This window comes from Hyperolius riggenbachi, chromosome 6, assembly GCF_040937935.1.
Source record: "Hyperolius riggenbachi isolate aHypRig1 chromosome 6, aHypRig1.pri, whole genome shotgun sequence".
In the NCBI taxonomy this organism is placed as follows: Eukaryota; Metazoa; Chordata; class Amphibia; order Anura; family Hyperoliidae; genus Hyperolius; species Hyperolius riggenbachi.
This window is the reverse complement of record NC_090651.1, coordinates 231,278,016-231,297,076: the sequence shown is the minus strand read 5'-3', so window position 1 is coordinate 231,297,076 and position 19,061 is coordinate 231,278,016.

Sequence of the window (19,061 nt, the reverse complement as noted above, 5' to 3'; positions counted from 1 at the left end):
TTTTGTGTTTCATGTAAAGCTACCAGAGTGGTAGCTACATGAAACACCACTAGAGGGCGCATGAGTCCCTCTAGTGCGATCGTCGCCGGCATCAATAGCAAACAGGGGAACGCGTATATAACGCGTTCCCCTGTTTGGCTTCTCCTGTTGCCATGGCGACGATCGGAATGACGTCAGCCGACGTCCTGACGTCAGACACCTCCGATCCAGCCCATAGCGCTGCCCGGAACTCATTGGTCCAGGCAGCGCAGGGCTCTGGCGGGGGGGGGGGGGGCCCTCTTGCGCCGCTGCGTACGGGCGATCGCCGCAGAGCGGCGGCGATCGAGCTGTACGCGCGGCTAGCAAAGTGCTAGCTGCGCGTACAGCATTTTGAATGGAGGCAATCGCCCCACTAGGGGCTGAGATATCTTCCTGCGCGGCATAGCCCGAGCTCAGCTCGGGCTTACCGCCAGGAAGGTTGATTACTATTTACCCTCCAAGCTGCGGACAAATTACCCTGTTTTTATTATAATTTATGCTCCTCCTGTTGCCATGGCGACGATCGGAATGACGTCAGCCGACGTCCTGACGTCAGACACCTTCGATCCAGCCCATAGCGCTGCCCGGAACTCATTGGTCCGGGCAGCGCAGGGCTCTGGCGGGGGGGGCCCTCTTGCGCCGCTGCGTACGGGCGATCGCCGCAGAGCGGCGGCGATCGAGCTGTACGCGCGGCTAGCAAAGTGCTAGCTGCGCGTACAGCATTTTGAATGGAGGCAATCGCCCCACTAGGGGCTGAGATATCTTCCTGCGCGGCATAGCCCGAGCTCAGCTCGGGCTTACCGCCAGGAAGGTTGATTACTATTTACCCTCCAAGCTGCGGACAAATTACCCTGTTTTTATTATAATTTATGCTCTGTCTTTTGACGGCGACCAAATTACTGACTGAGCCCAGATATAGCCATAATTCACAATACAGCCTATATCGGTGCCCAGATGTCCTGTGCTGTTATTGCTCCTGGACCTCCATGCCTTTAATAAGGACATTGTTGACCTCAGGGACAGGAAACAACATAGAGTAATCATTTCTTTTTTTTTAATCTTCTTACTATACACAAAGCAAGTTTTATTTGTTGCTAAATATTTTTTACAGATGTAACCATTTCCCAAGAGAACAGGTGCTGCAGCCCGCCCCCCAGTTTGTTGGCTCTAATATTAGACTGCCTAACTGTGGGTGGGCTGCAGCAACAACACAGCTGCGGGTGGCCACATGGCAGTTTTGCCTCTGGGGAGGGGGATTCAGACTCAGGTAATTTAAGGGTGAGAGGAGGAGTTGAACGCATTTTTAATACATCCTTACTATGAAACGTGGAATGCTGCAAATGTATTCTTGAGCGGGATTCAGGTGATTTTTAACAACTAAGCCACTTACTGTAATATGGATGTTTCTAAACGTTGTATTTGTGCACCTTTGTGCAAATATGACATTTTTTAAGTCCACTTGCATGTGCGTGCATGCCACAGGAGCAAGCGTGCGTGTTTTCTCTTCAGCCCATGGCATGGCAAAGAGGGTAAAAATGAGTAAAAATCAATATCAAACTTATTCTGAGTATTTCCTTGCTTGCTGGGAGGTATGTTATTAAAAAAGGTGTGAAAATATCTCCTGAATGAAAACTCAGGAAACAAGTTAATTTATTAAGGGCCAATATGTTTGTTTGATCACCAGTTGACAGATAGGTACAGATATCATCAGAGAATGATTACGATAAAAGGAGGCCCCAGGCAAGATGGCAGTTTTTGCCCACCGTTTATGATCACCTGGCTTTTTAGTAAGATTTGGTGGAGGCTAGCATCACCAGGCCCCTAGATTCTCTCCAGGCCTTAGGCAGCTGCCTAGGTTTGCCTTGTGGATGATGCAGCTCTGGATATCACAGAAGAGATACTCTAGGGACATGTAGTTTTGCTCGAAAATGCCCTGGTTCAATTGGTGGGCAGTTAGGGTAAAACAGGTTGAAATTAACAAGGTCTGGACTTTATCTAGGTCAAAACTACTAGTGCATGTTTGGCATGTTTTGGCCAGTGATCGATCTTCGACATTAGTATTTATGGGGTCTTTCTTCACTTTTCAGTTTGTTGAGGTTCGTTTTGGTGCCGATATACTCGTTGACCATCAAGAACAAGAAATGCCTATTGGTGCTACCTGAGGTCAGGTCTGCCTACTACTGCCTGACAAAAGTTTGAAATTCCAGTGTTACACATCTTCTTCTGGTGGTGGTGCAACTGTTACTGTCTGCTTTTCTTTTGTGGATGAAAATGCTGTAACGTGTTGCCATCGGGCAAGGCTTTGTACAAAAAGCTTAGAAGTGCCTTCTTGTAGTGGCATGCTTTGACTCCCCTGTTGTATGATGAGATGTAATTACTGTTACTTTGGTCTGGTAGTGGGGATCTAAAAAGGATGGCAGAAGAAAAAAAGAAAAGAATAAAGTATCAACATTTTTGTGGTAATTCATTTTTTTTTCTAAAATGGTAAATTTTTACCCATGTCTGTCACATCTTCTAGTTGTGACAGCAACAAAGCTAAAGTCTTAATCCGTGAGGTGGGACATATACATGACATCCCTGAAGATATTGTTTCAGATTCAAGGGTGCAATTTGCCTCATAGTTTTAGAGAGAATTGTGTGAAAGATGAACATAGATAATTATTTCTTGTCTAGATGCCATGCTCAGCTAAGACAAATAGTCAGACTTAAAAGACGAATCAGTCATTTGAACGGTACTGGCATTGCTACGTTAGTGCCTCACAAGATGATCAGGCCAACCCCTTACTGTGAGCAGAGTTTGTCTACAACAACTCCAAGCCTTACACAACTTCCTCATTTATTGGACCATTCAACACATTTACCTTCTTTCTCTCCATCTAAAAAAATTGCAAGACACTCATGATGCTCAAAAACTTTAAAGACAAACAAATCTCTTGATAGAGTCCAAAGAGCCACAGAGTCTCATTTTGATAAGAAAGACAGGAGTGACTCTATCTAGATAGCATACAACCAGGTCTGGTTATCAACTACTCATCTAAAGCTACATTGATCCAATCTTTGTCCTAAATTCATAGATTTGCATTACATGAATCCTGTGATGGTAGAGCTTGACTTACCCCCCTTATCTTAAGATCCACCCAGACTTTCATGCTTGCCTGCCCAATAAGGTACCTGACCAAACCCAGAATCCTACCCTTCTGTTCTGATTGATAATGAAGAATATGTGGAAGTTGAAGCTATTCAAGAGAAGAGCCTGGAATAAATTGCAGTATTCTCCTAAAAATCTTCAAAACACACCTGTTCAGACAAGCCTATAATTAAAAAGAGTCTCTGTAAATTGTATCCCCGGGGGGATACTTACCTCGGAAGGGGAAAGCCTCTGGATCCTAATGAGGCTACCCCCATCCGCCTAAGCCTCAGGGATCCAGTGCTGTCTCCCCCCTGAAAATAACCTACTGTGATCCTGCGCAAGTGTAGTAGTGGCTTTCCGATCGGGCTCAGATGGACATAGTCTATCCAGAGTAGAGCGAACACGGCCAGGTCTTGGCTATTTCCATCAACCCGTGTGTTTCCTTCCCTAAAGTCTGCAACCCACTACCCTGTAGTGGTTAGCACTGCTAGATCCCCAGATAGAATTCCAGCCAGGTCAACATCTGCAAGGAGTTTGTATTTTCTCCCAGTGTCTGTGCGGGTTTACTCCGGGCAAGGTGATTTTCTCCCACATCCCAAAAAACATACAGATAAGTTAATTGGCTTCCCCCTAAATTGACCCTAGACTATGATATATGCACCACACGATACATACTGTACATAGACATATGACTATGGTAGGGACTAGATTGTGAGCCAATCTGAGGGACAGTTAGTGAAAAGACTATATATACTCTGCTAAGTGCTGCCTAATATGTCAGCGCTATATAAATACTTAAATAAATTTAATTTATCATATGAACATGCACTAATATTGGTGATGTCTCATACCACACATCAACTATATATGTATTTGTATTGCTGGACGTCCTGCTTGTAGAGAGTTTTGACCCTCTCATGTATCTATGTTCCCCATTATTTGATTTGTACTATGTGCAACCCTATGAAAGATGTTGGTGCTATATAGATACAGAATAATAATAAATGAATTAAATAATACATAATTATGGAACAAAATAAAACTCTTGGGAGCCATAAGAGAATGTTCATGCCCCTAAATTTGTCCAAGCCTTTCATCATAAATTTCCTGGTAAACTGGTGCCAAGATTGGTGTATACGGAAAGGGTTAATGTTCTAACTCACCTCTCCATTGGCAATGGTGGCCTCTATGCCCTCTTGTGGTGTGTATGCATAATCACAACTTATGTCCTCCTTAGAGTTCATGCATCGTGCTACAAATTAAAATGCTCTTAGGCCTCTTTGCCCCCCTCGGGTCAGACTCAGGCCACACACCCTCATTAGATCTATTTAAGGGTGCTGCTGTGCACTCTCTCACACCCTATGGATAGGACAGCTACAGCTTGACTCTTGAAGCCATGATCAAAAGGTTCCTCCACAAACCTTCCATAGGTTAAAACCAGTCCTTTTTATTGAATCATCTTAGAAAAATAGCAAAAATAGAACAGCATGCAAGCTTGAAGCCATGTTGGCCAGGCTTCAAACTCTAGCTCTCCTATACTTATGTCACTACATCTCTTTATTTAAATGGTGTATATGAGAGTGTTTGTAGCTCCCTGCAAGGGCTGTGACTGCCAGGGGGCTTGGGGAGGGGGAAGCCTGAGGGGCAGGGCCGCCATCAGACATTTTGGGGCCCCTCACACATCATCAGACCTGGGCCCCCCGCTGAACTCCCCCCACACCCCCCCCCCCCCCCGGATTTGGAATGATGGATGATCGCACAACAACACAAATTTTCACCCTCAGTATAGGTAGGTAGGTAGCAAGGAATAGGTTCCCCCTGTAGAGGGTATCCGGGTATAGTTAACAGCACTATAGCTAGCCAATATTGTTGCCCCCTGTATAGGTAGCTTAGTATAGTTGCCCCTGTCTAGTTAGCTAGTAAAGTTACCCCAGTATAGGTAGTTAGTATAGTTGCCCCAGTATAGGTAGTCTAGTTGACGAAGTATTGGTAGTATAGCTGCCCAATATAGGTAAGCAGTGTCAGTGTCAGTGGGCGGGGAATGACTCACCTGACTTCCATGTTTCTGATACCAGAGCGCTGGGTGCCACAGGTCTTCTCAGCCTTCAATGCTGCGTACTGTACTTCCACTAATCAGGAAGTTCAGTGAGCGGCACTGAAGGCGGAGAAGACCTGTGGCACCCAGCGCTCTGGTATCTGGAATGGTCAAAAACAGCCAGTGACATGACTATGTACTCTGTAAAGTGCTGCAGAAGATGCCAGTGCTATATAAATACCCCTATGTCACCCCTAAATATTGTCTGTAACCTAAACTAATGTCCAGCGCTGCGTAATATATTGGCGCTTTATAAATACAACAAATAAATAAATAAATAATAATAATGTAGTAGGACATTAGACTATGACTATGGTGGGATTAGATTGTGAGCTTCTCTGAGGACAGTCAGTGACATCACCATGTACTCTGTAAAGTGCCGCAGGAGATGAGCTATAATACATAATTATAATAACATGGTAGGCCATTAGACTGTGACAATGGTCAGATTAGATTGTGAGCTTCTCTAAGGGACAGTTAAGTGAGATGAAAATATAGTCTGTGCAGCACTGCAAAATATATAAATACTAAATAATAAGAATGCATTATAATATTAGGGCTATAAGGCAATAGCGCTCTTGCCTTACAGTTCTGGGTCCCCGGTTTAAATCACAGCCAGGGCACTATCTGCATAGAGTGTTCTCCTTGTGTCTGTGTGGGTTTCTTCCTGGCACTCAGTTTCCTCACACATTCCAAAAACATACAGATAAGTTAACAGGTTTCCCCCTAAATTGTCCCTAGACTATGATACACTACATGATCCATACACAAACATATGACTATGGTAGGGACTAGATTGTGAGCCCCTCTGACGGACAGTTAAAGGGAAGATCTGTGCTTGTAATAAAAAACAAACTGCACTTATCTGGGGCTTCTTTCAGCTCCTGGCAATCGATCGGTGCCCTCGCCGCAGCTCCTGCGTCTCCTGCGTGTCCAGCGGTGAAGAAGCCGACCTCGCCAGGTCGGCTTCCGGGTCGGCTTCCGTGCGCTCCATGGTGGGGGGTCACGTGGTGTAAGCGATGTCATCTGGTCTCTACTGCACAGGCGCAGTAGGTATGCGCCTGCGCAGTAGAGACCCGATGACGTCCCTACACCATGTGACCCCCCACCGTAGAGCGCACAGAAGCCGACCCGGCGAGGTCGGCTTCTTCACCGCTGGACACTGGGAGACGCAGGAGCTGCGGCGAGGGCACCGATCGATTGCCAGGAGCTGAAAGAAGCCCCAGATAAGTGCAGTTTGTTTTTTATTACAAGCGCGGATCTTCCCTTTAAGTAACAAGATAATATACTATACAGCACTGCGGAAACAGTCAACGCTATATAAATACATGAGAATAATGAGACAGAGATAAGTGAAAAAAACATAGCAGAGAGAAGTCAGGTAGATTGGAGGGACAGTAGAAGATAACAGACAGACCAGGAAAGTGGGAGAGTGTCACAGAAGAGAGGAGGTATTGAAGGAGAGTTGGGAAGAAAATAGGTAGATAGGAAGGGGAGATGTTGGGAAATGGAGGACAGTCAGAGTGAATGAGAGAGACAGACAGGGGAACATGCTGAAGCATAGGGAGGAGAAATACAAGAGGAGGGAGGGAGACAGGGAGATGGGGCATATGGGAGCAGAGACTAGCAGGGCAGTCAGACAGGCACTTTATAGCAATACCTTCTAATCTCCTGTCATCAGAGGGGGGCTCCTCACACAGCTCTCTCTGCTCACATGACAGCCGTGTCTGCTGTGCTCCTGGAATTCCATCCTATCCCTCTGGCTGGAGCTGGCTCTCTTCTCCTGCTCTGCTGTCCATCAGGGGGGATGCAGGGGGTACAGACTGGCCAGCTTCTAAAGTCAGGGGCCAGCAGCATGGTCTAGCCTGACATCAGGCTTGACTGGCAGTGGGCGTGGCTAGGGGCGTGGCTACACGCAGTAAACACTGCGTCTGTGGCTGAAGAAAGGAGGAGAGGCTTGGAGCAGAGCTTTTCCCTCCTGTCTATTGGCTGGCCAGCTTCAGGGGGCGGAGGGGAGAGACTTGAGTGCCTAGCACGCTGCACTCACATGTAGCATCGCCCTGAAGCTGGCTGCCGCTGCTGACAGGAGGTCGGGTCGGGGCATGAATAAACGCTGGTGTTGCAGCTGCGGGCGGCCGGTGCTCCAGTCCAGTGTAGTTAGAGCAAAGCTACAGAGAAATGGCTACCGATGTCTGCATTTGTGGACATCGGCAGCCATTTTCTTGTAGCCTGCTCTAACTACGGAGCAGAGAAGTAGGGGGAGAGAGACCAGAGCGGGACCCGGGGACACATATAACAGGTGCCGCACGTCAGAGGGGGGCCCGGGCCCCCTGGGAGCTTGGGGCCCATGACTGTAGTGCTGGTTGTACCCCCCTGATGGCGGCCCTGCTGAGGGGGCCCGGTGGCTCTGGGGCTCGCCACCCACCCTTATGCATTAAAAAAACGGACGGCCATAGAAAATTAAACATTTATTTTTTATTTGCTGCCCGGTGCCTGGCACAGGCTGTGTGCTGTATAGCTGGCGGGCACTAGGACTGGGTTCTCTTTAAAAGTTATGCAACTTCCTGGGGGCTCTGTTTAACCTCCTTGCGGGTCTAATTCCCGCAGCCCTGCGGCCGCGGGAAGGTTTTTTTGCTTTTTTTTTTTATCATGTAGCTAGCCTAGCGCTAGCTACATGATGCCTCCCTCCCTGCGGCGTCCCTCCCACCCCTCCGATCGCCGCCGGCACACTCTCCCATAAGGAAATCCCGTTCTGAATGGGATTTCCTTTAGGGCTTCCCCCGTCGCCATGGCGACGATCGCGATGACGTCACTGACGTTGTGAGTCCCGATCCACCCCTCAGCGCTGCCTGCCACTAATTGGCCAGGCTACGCACGGGGTCTCGGCGCGGGGGGCCCTCTAACGCGGCAGGTAGCGGCGAATCGGCGGCAAGCGGCGGCGATCGCAGGTGACAAGCAGCAAGCAAAGTGCTTGCTGCGTGATTTAAAAAAAATTATGTAAGTCAGCCCAGCAGGGCCAGAGCAATCCTCCGCGGCGGGTTACCCCGAGCTCAGCTCTGGATAACCGGCAAAGAGGTTAACTCACCATTCATGTGGCCATTTTCGGTGTTTAGCCTTGCCCCTTTCTTGATACTGTGCAGCTTCTTTGGCACTCTGTATTTCTGATACAGAGAGTGCCATGGCATGCGTCTGGAAGCGGGTGGGGCTAGTCACTAGAAGTGCCTGCACGGAGGGACTCAGAGGCTGAGTTAACCCCCCCCCCCCCAGAGGTCAGTATAACTTTTTAAGAGAACACGGTACATGTACATGCCATGTTCATTTTTGCCTGTATGCATGTGTTGCTTTAACACTATGTTAGACCAGGCATGGCGTGAGTCCTATAGACTTGGATACGTTTCTCAACTTAAATGGGATTAATATCATGAAGCAGGTTGATTCAGCATCAGTAACCTCAACAAACAAACTAAACTTTGCAGCAATAGATGATATTTACAGCAGAGCAGCCTTGGGTCACACTTGAATTTAGTTACTATGCTGGACCTAAAGTTATTAGGTGATGATAGGCAGAATATTTGGCACTGGAGTATGACAGAAATGACAGAAAAAAAAAATCAAGGGTCAGGCTAGAGCAGCAATATTGAGGGTTAGGGTACAGAGTTGAGCTGTAAATATTAAGGTTACAAAGGTAGGATTAGGCAATAGGCACTAGGAAAGGGTTACGATTCGGGGCGATGGTCGATAATGGATAGCAATCAGAGAGGGGCAGGTAGTAGTGCCCATGCCAATTCGGGTATGCTAAATCCATATGTACCCCTAATAGTAATCATGACAACACAGATGTGTCTGTTGCAGCATAGTTCTGCAATATGGGTACCAGCTCTATTGATCTCAAGGTCATAACACTAAAGGGCAATCTTAAAAACCAAAATGAGCAGAAGAAGTAGGAATTGAAGTTGAAGATACAATTTTTATATCGTAATATCTGGCTTGAACAGAGAGAGGAATATTTCTGAAAGCACAGTGAGCCATTGAAAGGTAGCACTATATTGTTCAGTCTGATCCACATTGCAGCAAACTCTTATCAAAAGGATGCTTTGAATCTCAAAAGGACCTTGCCTGCAGATAGTGACACCTCAGAACGTGTCACTTCTTATCAGCTTCCACTTCCTTTACACAGAGACTGACTGAGGATATGCCAGGTCAATTTATACACACTAAATGTGTTTTTCATATGGATGCCCAAATGCTAACAATGTTATTATCCCGTTCCAGTGTGTATACAGCATTAGAAATATCGGTTTCTATATTATATCATTCTTGACAAAGGCACCTGAGCTGTCTCAGAAATTGAATATTGAAATCAACTCAGATAGTCGAATAAATCACTTAACTCTCTATTTCTTGTTTCTTCAAAAAAAGATCTGACATTATCTGCATCTTAAACAAATGTAAATGCTCATCACAGTATACAGGGATTCCATTATTTCTTCTTCCCAATCGCAGGCTACTTCGTCCTGCTTTTTACATGGCTGCTGTTATCTTGCTCGTGTCTTCAGCCCTGTGTGCAGCACCTGACCAAAAACACATACATTCTCTCTCTTCCTTTGCAAGCGATCTAACCTTATTATATGAAGTATTTCTTTAAAGCTAATGGAAAGCCGAAACCCCCGCAAAACAAAACACATACTTATCTAAGAAGGGGAAGTCTTGGGGTCCTATAGAGCCTTCCCTTCCTCTCACCGTCTCGGCGTTCCAGCACTGGCTCCCCCGGTAGCAGTATTCCACCGATCGGCTCCTGAAGTCTTCGTTAGTCTTCAGTCTCCTAACTGCACTGATAAACGACTAAACGTTGCTCCATTGCCCTAGGTAAGCCCACCACCAAGTATCCTCCAACCTCTGCTACACCATTTTCCCTACCTATTTTCACCACCACTCCCAGTGCAACAGTATGTATCCCCAACACATCATTATGCCTACCCCCCTCATACCTCCTCCTCTTTCCCTTAATCACCCGCCCTATTGGTGCCTCATGTTCTGGCTCCATCTGCTCCTCCCCCTGGCCCCTTGTCCACTGCTCACCACACATCCTAACCCCAGGCCCACTCCGGTCTCCCAACCCCCCCGTTCCCCTCCTCATACTTCCCACCTCACCCACCACAACCAAATTTACCCACCTAGCCCCTCTCCCCGCCGCACCTCCCACCCTCCCCATACCCACGAACATTCTCGCCCCAATCTCATTCCCATCCGCCCCATACTCAGACAATCTCTCCCTCTATCTGGCGCTCTCTGGAATGCCAGATCTATCCGCATCAAGCTTACAACTATCCATGACCTCTTTATCTCAAAAACCCTCACCTTTCTTGCCCTTACTGAGACCTGGCTCACCCCCTCTGACCTGCCTGCAGCTGCAGCCCTATCCTACGGGTGTCTACACCTCAGCCATACCCCAAGACCAGATAACAGGCCTGGGGGAGGGGTGGGCCTACTCCTCTCCCCATCCTGCACCTTCCGTGTCCTTACCCCTCCCCCTTCTCTTTACTTTACCTCCTTTGAGGCCCATGTTATCCGCCTCTACCATCCCCTCCCAGCCATTATTGAAGTCCTATACCGCCCCCCCTCCAGTACTATATCGCACTTCCTAGAAAACCTTGCCTCCTGGCTCCCACACATCCTGTCCTCCGACCTCCCAACAATCATCCTCGGAGACTTTAACATTCCAATTGATGAGCCTACCACCTCTGCTGCCACTCAGCTTCTCTCGCTCACCAACTCCCTTGGTCTCACTCAGTATACTAACGCCACAACCCACAGTGCCGGTAATACCTTGGACCTAATTTTCTCCAAAGCCATCGCACTTACCAACCTGGACATTACACCATTCCCCATCTCCGACCACCACCTCATCACCTTCACCCTCACTCCATCCAGCACCCCCTGTCCCCCTCCCCAAACTGGACGTTGGCAGAGAGATCTGCGCAACCTTGACCCCAATGTACTAGCCACACCCCTCCACTCTCTCTCCTCCTCCCTCCCCAGCCTAACCTGCCCCAACGAAGCGGCAGCTCAATACAACAGTAACCTCTCTGCAGCCTTAGACCATGCGGCTCCCCTGACCTTTCGTTCCAACAGTCGCCCCAACCCCCAACCTTGGCACACTGCCCTCACAAGAAAACTACAAAATGAGACACGAGCTGCAGAACGCAAATGGAGGAAATCCCGCAACAACAATGATTTCCTGGGATACAAGACCAAGTTGCAGACGTACCATGCTGCCCTCGCTGATAGTAAACAGATATACTTCACTCACTTGATCGCTACCCAAGCCTCCAACCCACGTCGTCTTTTTGCCACCTTCAATGCCCTACTTAACCCCACACCTCCCCCCCCCAACCTCCACCCTCTCAGCCACTGACCTATCAAATTACTTTATCAACAAAATTACAACCATCCGGAGGGATATTTCTCTCCTCCACTCTTTCGCCCCCGCCTCCCCACCACATCCGACTCCTTCCTCTTTCTCCTCCCTTACCTCCTTCAATCCTGTCACGGTGGAGGAAGTCAACCAGCTGCTGGCAACTTCACCTGCCACTTCCTGCCCCCTAGATCCGGTCCCATCTGATTCTCTGCGCCCACATTTTTCTGATCTGGCCCCTGTCCTCACCCATCTGTTCAACCTCTCCTTCTCCACCGGCATCTTCCCCTCCGTATTCAAACAGGCCACTGTGCTTCCCCTGCTAAAGAAATCTTCACTTGACCCTGCTCTGCCATCCAACTACTGCCCAATCTCTCTCCTCCCTTTTGCCTCAAAAATTCTTGAACGCCTGGCCCACCAACGCCTGACCAACTTCCTTAACTCCAACTCCCTTCTCGATCCTCTGCAATCTGGTTTTCGCACAGCCCATTCTACAGAAACCGCCCTCACCAAAGTGGTAAATGACCTCGCCCTTGCCAAAGCCGAAGGTAAATACTCCATCCTGCTCCTCCTGGACCTCTCCTCGGCATTTGACACTGTCGACCACTCCCTCCTCCTCCACTCCCTGCAGCTAATGGGCATTCAGGACCTAGCCTTAGCCTGGATCTCCTCCTACCTCTCCAACCGCTCCTCTACAACATTTTTCAATGGCTCCTCATCCACTCCTACACCCCTCTCAGTTGGTGTTCCTCAAGGTTCCGTCCTAGGACCCCTACTGTTCTCACTCTATACTGCCTTAATTGGCAAAATCATCTCCTCCATGGGTTTCAACTACCACCTGTATGCCGACGACACCCAGATATATCTCCACACCCCAGACCTCTCCTCCTCTACCATGGACAAAGTCTCTGCCTGCCTCACATCCATTTCCTCCTGGATGGCTGCCAGGTACCTGAAGCTTAATTTGGACAAGACTGAGCTTCTAATATTCCCACCCCGCACAGCTGCACCCCTCCCAGATCTGCACGTCACTATTAAAAATACTATAATCCACCCTACCTCCCAAGCCCGCTGTCTAGGCGTTACTCTGGACTCTGAACTTTCCTTTACCGCCCACATCCAAGGTATTGCCAGATTCTGCAACTTCCACCTCCGCAACATCTCTAAGATCCGCTCCTACCTGTCCCCTGACACCATTAAACTCCTTATCCACGCCCTTGTCATCTCCCGCCTAGACTACTGCAATTCTCTTTTATCTGGCCTCCCCTCTAACCGTACTGACCCACTTAAATTGGTAATGAATGCGGCAGCCAGACTGATACATTCTTCTCACCGCAGCGCCTCTATAACTCCGCTCTGTAAAGCACTACACTGGCTCCCCATCAGCTTTAGGATCAATTTCAAAATCCTGTGCTTTGCCTACAAATCAGTGCACAAGACCTGCCCAACCTACATCTCTGATCTGGTCCACAGGCACATACCAGCCCGCCCCCTCCGATCCTCCAATGACCTGCGCCTAGTCGCACCACGCATAACTCAGTCACACGCACGATTGCAGGACTTCACCAGGGCCGCCCCTACTCTCTGGAACTCTCTCCCACCAGCCGTCAGACTCGCCCCCACCTTTAATTCCTTCAAACAAGCTCTCAAGACTCACCTCTTCACGCTCGCATACCCCCCTACACCAGCACCATAATATGTTCTGTTAGACCCCCTCTCAAAAGACGCACCTATTGTCTCCACCCCACCCTTTAGATTGTAAGCCTCCGGCAGGGCCCTCCTCCCTAACGTATCCAGCTTGATTATGCAATCTTACTCGCAACCACCCCTCTTGTAGACTCGAACAGTCTCTATTTTGACCTATGACACTGTATTGTTATCAAATCTTTTGCATGATCTTGTTTTGTTGTGAGTTTCCATATGTTCTACCTGTATGTTAACACATTTATCTATTGTGCAGCGCTGCGTAAGATGTTGGCGCTTTATAAATACAATAAATAATAATAATAATGTATAAATACATCAGAGGGCAATATAATAGCTTGGCGGATGAGCTTTTTGTCCCTAGGCCTTCTCAAAGGACTAGAGGACATGATCTGCGCATGGAGGAAAAACGTTTTAGCCATTTATTTAGGAAAGGGTTCTTTACAGTAAGAGTGATTAAGATGTGGAATGCATTGCCACAGGAAGTCGTTATGGCAAACTCTATACCTGCATTTAAAGGGGGCTTAGATGCTTTCCTTGCATTGAAAGACATCCATGGCTACAATTACTAGGTAATGCCTAATGATGTTAATCCAGGGATTTTATCTGATTGCCATCTGGAGTCGGGAAGGAATTTTTCCCTTTAGGGGCTAATTGGACCATGCCTTATAAGGGTTTTTTCGCCTTCCTCTGGATCAACAGGGATATGTGAGAGAGCAGGCTGGTGTTGTACTTTATACTGGTTGAACTCGATGGACGTATGTCTTTTTTCAACCAAAATAACTATGTAACTATGTAACTATGTATGCTAATCAGCAGTGCCCATTTAGGTGTTAAGATTTCCATTCATCACTTTCTTAATGGAACCAACAGTTGTGTATAAGAGTCTCATAAAACTCTGCACTAAGGATAGCTCTGTGGTGTCCCCTCCTTGTGGTGTCACTCAGACGTCTGCTTGGTGTGCCTATGCCTAAAAACAGCCCTTTCCCTCGCCAGTTTCTACTGACTAAATGTCTTAGTAGATTCAAAAGGTAGAAGTCCTCTATTACCTAAAGATACGAGTCGACTGCTGTTGTATCCAAAAATGGCTGACATGAATATTGTTTTCCAAGTAGAGGCTAGTATGTAATAAGTCTTTGCACTTATAGATGCCTGCTTGTGAGTGATACATTTGATCGGTATTACCATGTTAATCATTAGAAATAACAGTGGCACCAACTGTGAACAAATAACATGAACACCCCCAACAACAGAAAAGTTTACACTGAGGAATAACATGCATAAACAAAGAAGTCTAAAGGCTCACCAAGCTAACGCTGACCTCCAGATCCACAGAGACATCCATACGCTGCTCTGACATGGAGGAGTTCTGCTGTAGAGGGTTGACAGAGAAACCTCATCCATTTGCCAAAGTGAAGGAAGCGGAGCATCTGCCAAATGCTATCCCTCCTTCTTCAGTAACAGAGACAGCCACTGACTTGGTGATGATAGCCACTAAAAAAACTGAAAATATATTCGAAGTCACCTGATGACCATCTTTAATCTGGACATGTGGATGTGTCAATGGTATTTTCTGATCCCTGCAGCCAACTCAGTCCCAGACAAGATAAAGGGCTCAAAGGCATAGCAAGAGAAGCCTAATACTAGGCACCAGGTATTGCAGGAAAATGACAAAATTACCAAGCCTGCTCCAGTGGTGGACAAAGCCAACAATAGGTCCCTGTGCAGAATAAATGAAGCGGGCCACAAGTGAGTGGGTGTGGTCATAACAGATCATGGTTGGATCCAAACAATGCTGATAAGATAAAAGTACATAAACCTAGGTCACATTCTGTAGGCACTGCACAGTAGCACACATTTTAAACTTCTATATGACTGGGGTACAAGTTATTATTACTGTTTCTCTTGAGTTTCAGAGAGAAAAACATGAAGAAAGCCTAGAGGATAATCAGGCCCTAACTGGTGCAATTGCATGGTGCCCAGAGGCTGCACAGCCTGCACGGGTGTATGCCCACCTCTGGCCCGCACTCACTAACCCTCACCCTGTAGCAAAACAGACTGGGACCACACTGACGTGGGGAGGCCTACATGCACATATTGATCCTTTCATCTTATTTCTAAGGATTTGTTGTGGTGGAAGGTACTCTTTGAAATAAAATGTGACTTTCTCCAATTACTTAATTTGTATCTCTGCTACACAATCTCCCAGATCAGCCGCTATCACACCTCCCATATGGTGAGCTCAAGTTGAATAAGTGAGAGTGAAATAAATCATGGGTGAGAGCGACATATGCTCCCCAGTGGAAGTCAGTGGAGAGGGGCTGCAGGCACTGAGACATATGCCTGGGATAGGTGGGGAGATATTCTGCGCACACACAACAAAATGCTGCTGCTGCTTCTCCAGGGGAGCTACTTAATGAGACGTTTTAACTGTTCCTATCGTTATCCAAAACCAATAAAATTAATGGCAGCCAGCTAAAAGCTCAGAATAACTAGTTCTACAGTGTGACAGATTAATCGTGAAAATACCCCAAAGTATACAACTCCTAATAGTTCTGTAATAACCTTACCATGATTAAAGCTACACCAATGTCAAATACAGAAGGAAATTACAAAGTCATGTAGCCACACCACTTTAAAGTAGAACGCCAACCTTATTTTTATAGAGATGGAGAGATTGCAAGCATTTTATTGCGTTATATAAGTTCTCATTGTGAGATTTCCCTGCACTCCGAGCAGGTCCATCCACAAGACAAGCTAGGCAGGTTCTTGGGGCCTAGCAGGAGTCAATCTGCCATCTCGTTTGAACCTTTTCCCACCTTAGCTTAGCAGAAAGACTGTCATGGGGAGCCAAAGTATATCCTTGCCTAGGGCCTTACTTTTTCATCTGTCTATGCCTGCACTTCTACTTTTTGTAGTCAGTCTTTTACTGGAACAGAAAGTAAAGGTCCCCTGAGATTTAGAAAATAGAGTGACCAAAATTCAATATGCAAAATGAATCACTGCCCTATCCAGGACAGGTCTCACCTGACTCACCTGTGGCTGCCTGTCAGTGACATTCAGGGTATGTAGGCATTTGTACTTTTAAGGCAGTCGGGAACCGGGCTCTCAGGATGGCAACCACGAGACAACCTCCAAATGGCGTTGACAGCTTTGGATACTTTTGTGTGCAAAATGAGGCTTCTCTAGCTTAAAAACCTGTCTTGAAAATTTGATCACATGGCTAGAAGCAACTTGATACAGGGAGTAAGTGTTGTGCTCTGTAGGTGTGGCTTCTGTCGATGTTCGGATTGCATAATCCCCTTTTCTCACACTTTGGATGAAATTGGCAGTCACATTCAAGGGCTTCACATGCAGGATGCTGCCCACAAGCAGGCTCCTTTTTCCTGTTTCAGATGAGCTTGCCTCTAGCGCTCTATATGGGCTGGTGCACACCGAGCGGCTTTTTGGGCGTTTTCAGATCCGCTTGCGGCTGCGGATCTGCTTGGTCAATGTATCTCAATGGGGTGGTGCACACCAGAGCGGCAGGCGTTTTGCAGAAACGAAAAATGCCTGGGTGAGGCATTTTTTGGATTGCGGATGCGTTTCTGCCTCAATGTTAAGTATAGGAAAAACGCAAACCGCTCTGAAAAACGGCACTTCAGAGCGGTTTTGCAGGCGTTTTTGTTACAGAAGCTGTTCAGTAACAGCTTTACTGTAACAATATATGAAATCTACTATACTGAAAACCGCAGCAGCAATCCGCAAAACGCTAGCAAAACGCCTCATAAAAATAAAAAAAAGCGTTTAAAAATCTGCTAGCGTTTTGCGGATCTGCTAGCGGGTTTTGGTGTGCACCAGCCCTAAGCCTGGAGAAAATCTCTGTGGTGTTAGCAGGAGGTCAGCTCTCTGTCTGGCATGCAGTAAGGAGTAAGCTGACATATATTAAAACACTGACAGCAGTTTGAATGCATTTCCACTAAATACTATCATGTTTTTGGAGGAAAAATGGTCACATGGTAAAAAGTATACATGGTCAATGAGATGACAGTAATTCCCACTTGCATGCCAATGTAATCCAAATTGTATGGATCATGGGATAGGATAGGACCAGTCTTATGCTGGGAATACACAATGAGTTTTTTCAGCAGATTTACCGGCCGATCGATTTTTTCCAATCATTTTTCCCATATGATTTCCATTTACTTCTATGAGTAAATCAATCAGAAAAACAATCAAAATCAGATCGGACCTGTCCTACAGTATCTACGGAGCCACCTATCTGCCAAAAAATCATGGTGTATTCCCAGCATTAAGCTCCAAGAAGTTGATCTGATTGGCCCAGCTCCAAGCTGCATACAATTTGCATACACCCCAAAAATATTAGCATCTCACCATTCTAAATAGTGGGACAAAGGTTTTGCAGGGAGTAGGGGGAGAATTTCCTTCTCCCCTTTGCAGTGCACCTTCTAATGTTAAAAATCATGTGAAGTTTTATTCTCCTCATAGATCAAAGGCTCCACCTTGTTGGCTACTAAATCTGCATGGTGAATACACTGAAGTGCCCTTTAATTCCACCAGAATGTTATTCAGCACAAATTTAATTTTTTTTCTATTATTTGTATTAGTTAGATGTTCCTAGGTGTCATTGCCAAGAGTGACATCATATGCAAACAGCATCTTCAGCCAACAATCTTTCTATGTGAAATATACACAAAAAGTGTAAAGCCACTTGTAATAGCCATCATGGGCAAACCTTCAGGCCTCTTTCAGACGGAAGGCTGAACTGCGCACTGTTGGCACTTGTTAGCCAGCCATGAGCACTTTTCTGCTGCAATTTAATGCAGTCAAATGGCTGCGTTTATAACTCCATATGTGTCAGCGTTTGGGACCCGATGGAATTACCTGATGGCAAAGTGTGCTCAGTTGTGACTCAGTGCCTCTTCACCCCTCATGCCAAGCACTAGCAAGCACCCAGCTGGTGCACGTGAGTAGCTGACTGGTGCTGAATTCACCTCCCTGATAGTGATGGTCCTGTCTAGGACAACTCATGGAGAAGAAAGTCAATCTGATAATGTTGGTACCACAATGGAAATTTTATTAATTAGCTTCTTATTGAAGTAGAGGTTTCTGCAGTGACCCTTCCAGTAACTTGGAAACCTTTCTTGTTTTGTTTTTTTTTGCTGCTAGTTTTATGCTGTGTTTAATTCTTTAGATCATAGATGAAATTTGAGCTTCATTTTACTTTAAGCCTTATTACTCTAACCTGAAGCTTAACCGTTAAATGATCCGTAAGATCATGGTGCGGGGGTCAGCCACTGATCCACCTGTTTGTTAAGAGCAGCCAGGAGAGCTTGTCCACTGTGACTCTACGCTTTGAGGCAAGACATGTCTAAGATGATGTGACACCGTCATACCTGGCATGCAGCATAGGCCTTGGGGAGATGGGGCTGTGTAGCTGGAGAGGAGATCATAGCACCAGTAGAGTTGAACTGCCACTCAGCCAAGGAGGAGGAGGAGGATGACAGCGAAGAAGATGTAGCAGGAGGAGAGGAGGTGGCAGGAGGCCTGCCTGCAAGCCGAGCAGGTGTCACAAGTTGGTCCGCTGCACAGCCACGTACTCCCTGCTTGCCATTGGTCACCAGGTTGACCCAATGGGCTGTGTAAGTAATGTAGCGGCCCTGACCATGCTTGGCAGATCAGGCATCCATGGTCAGGTG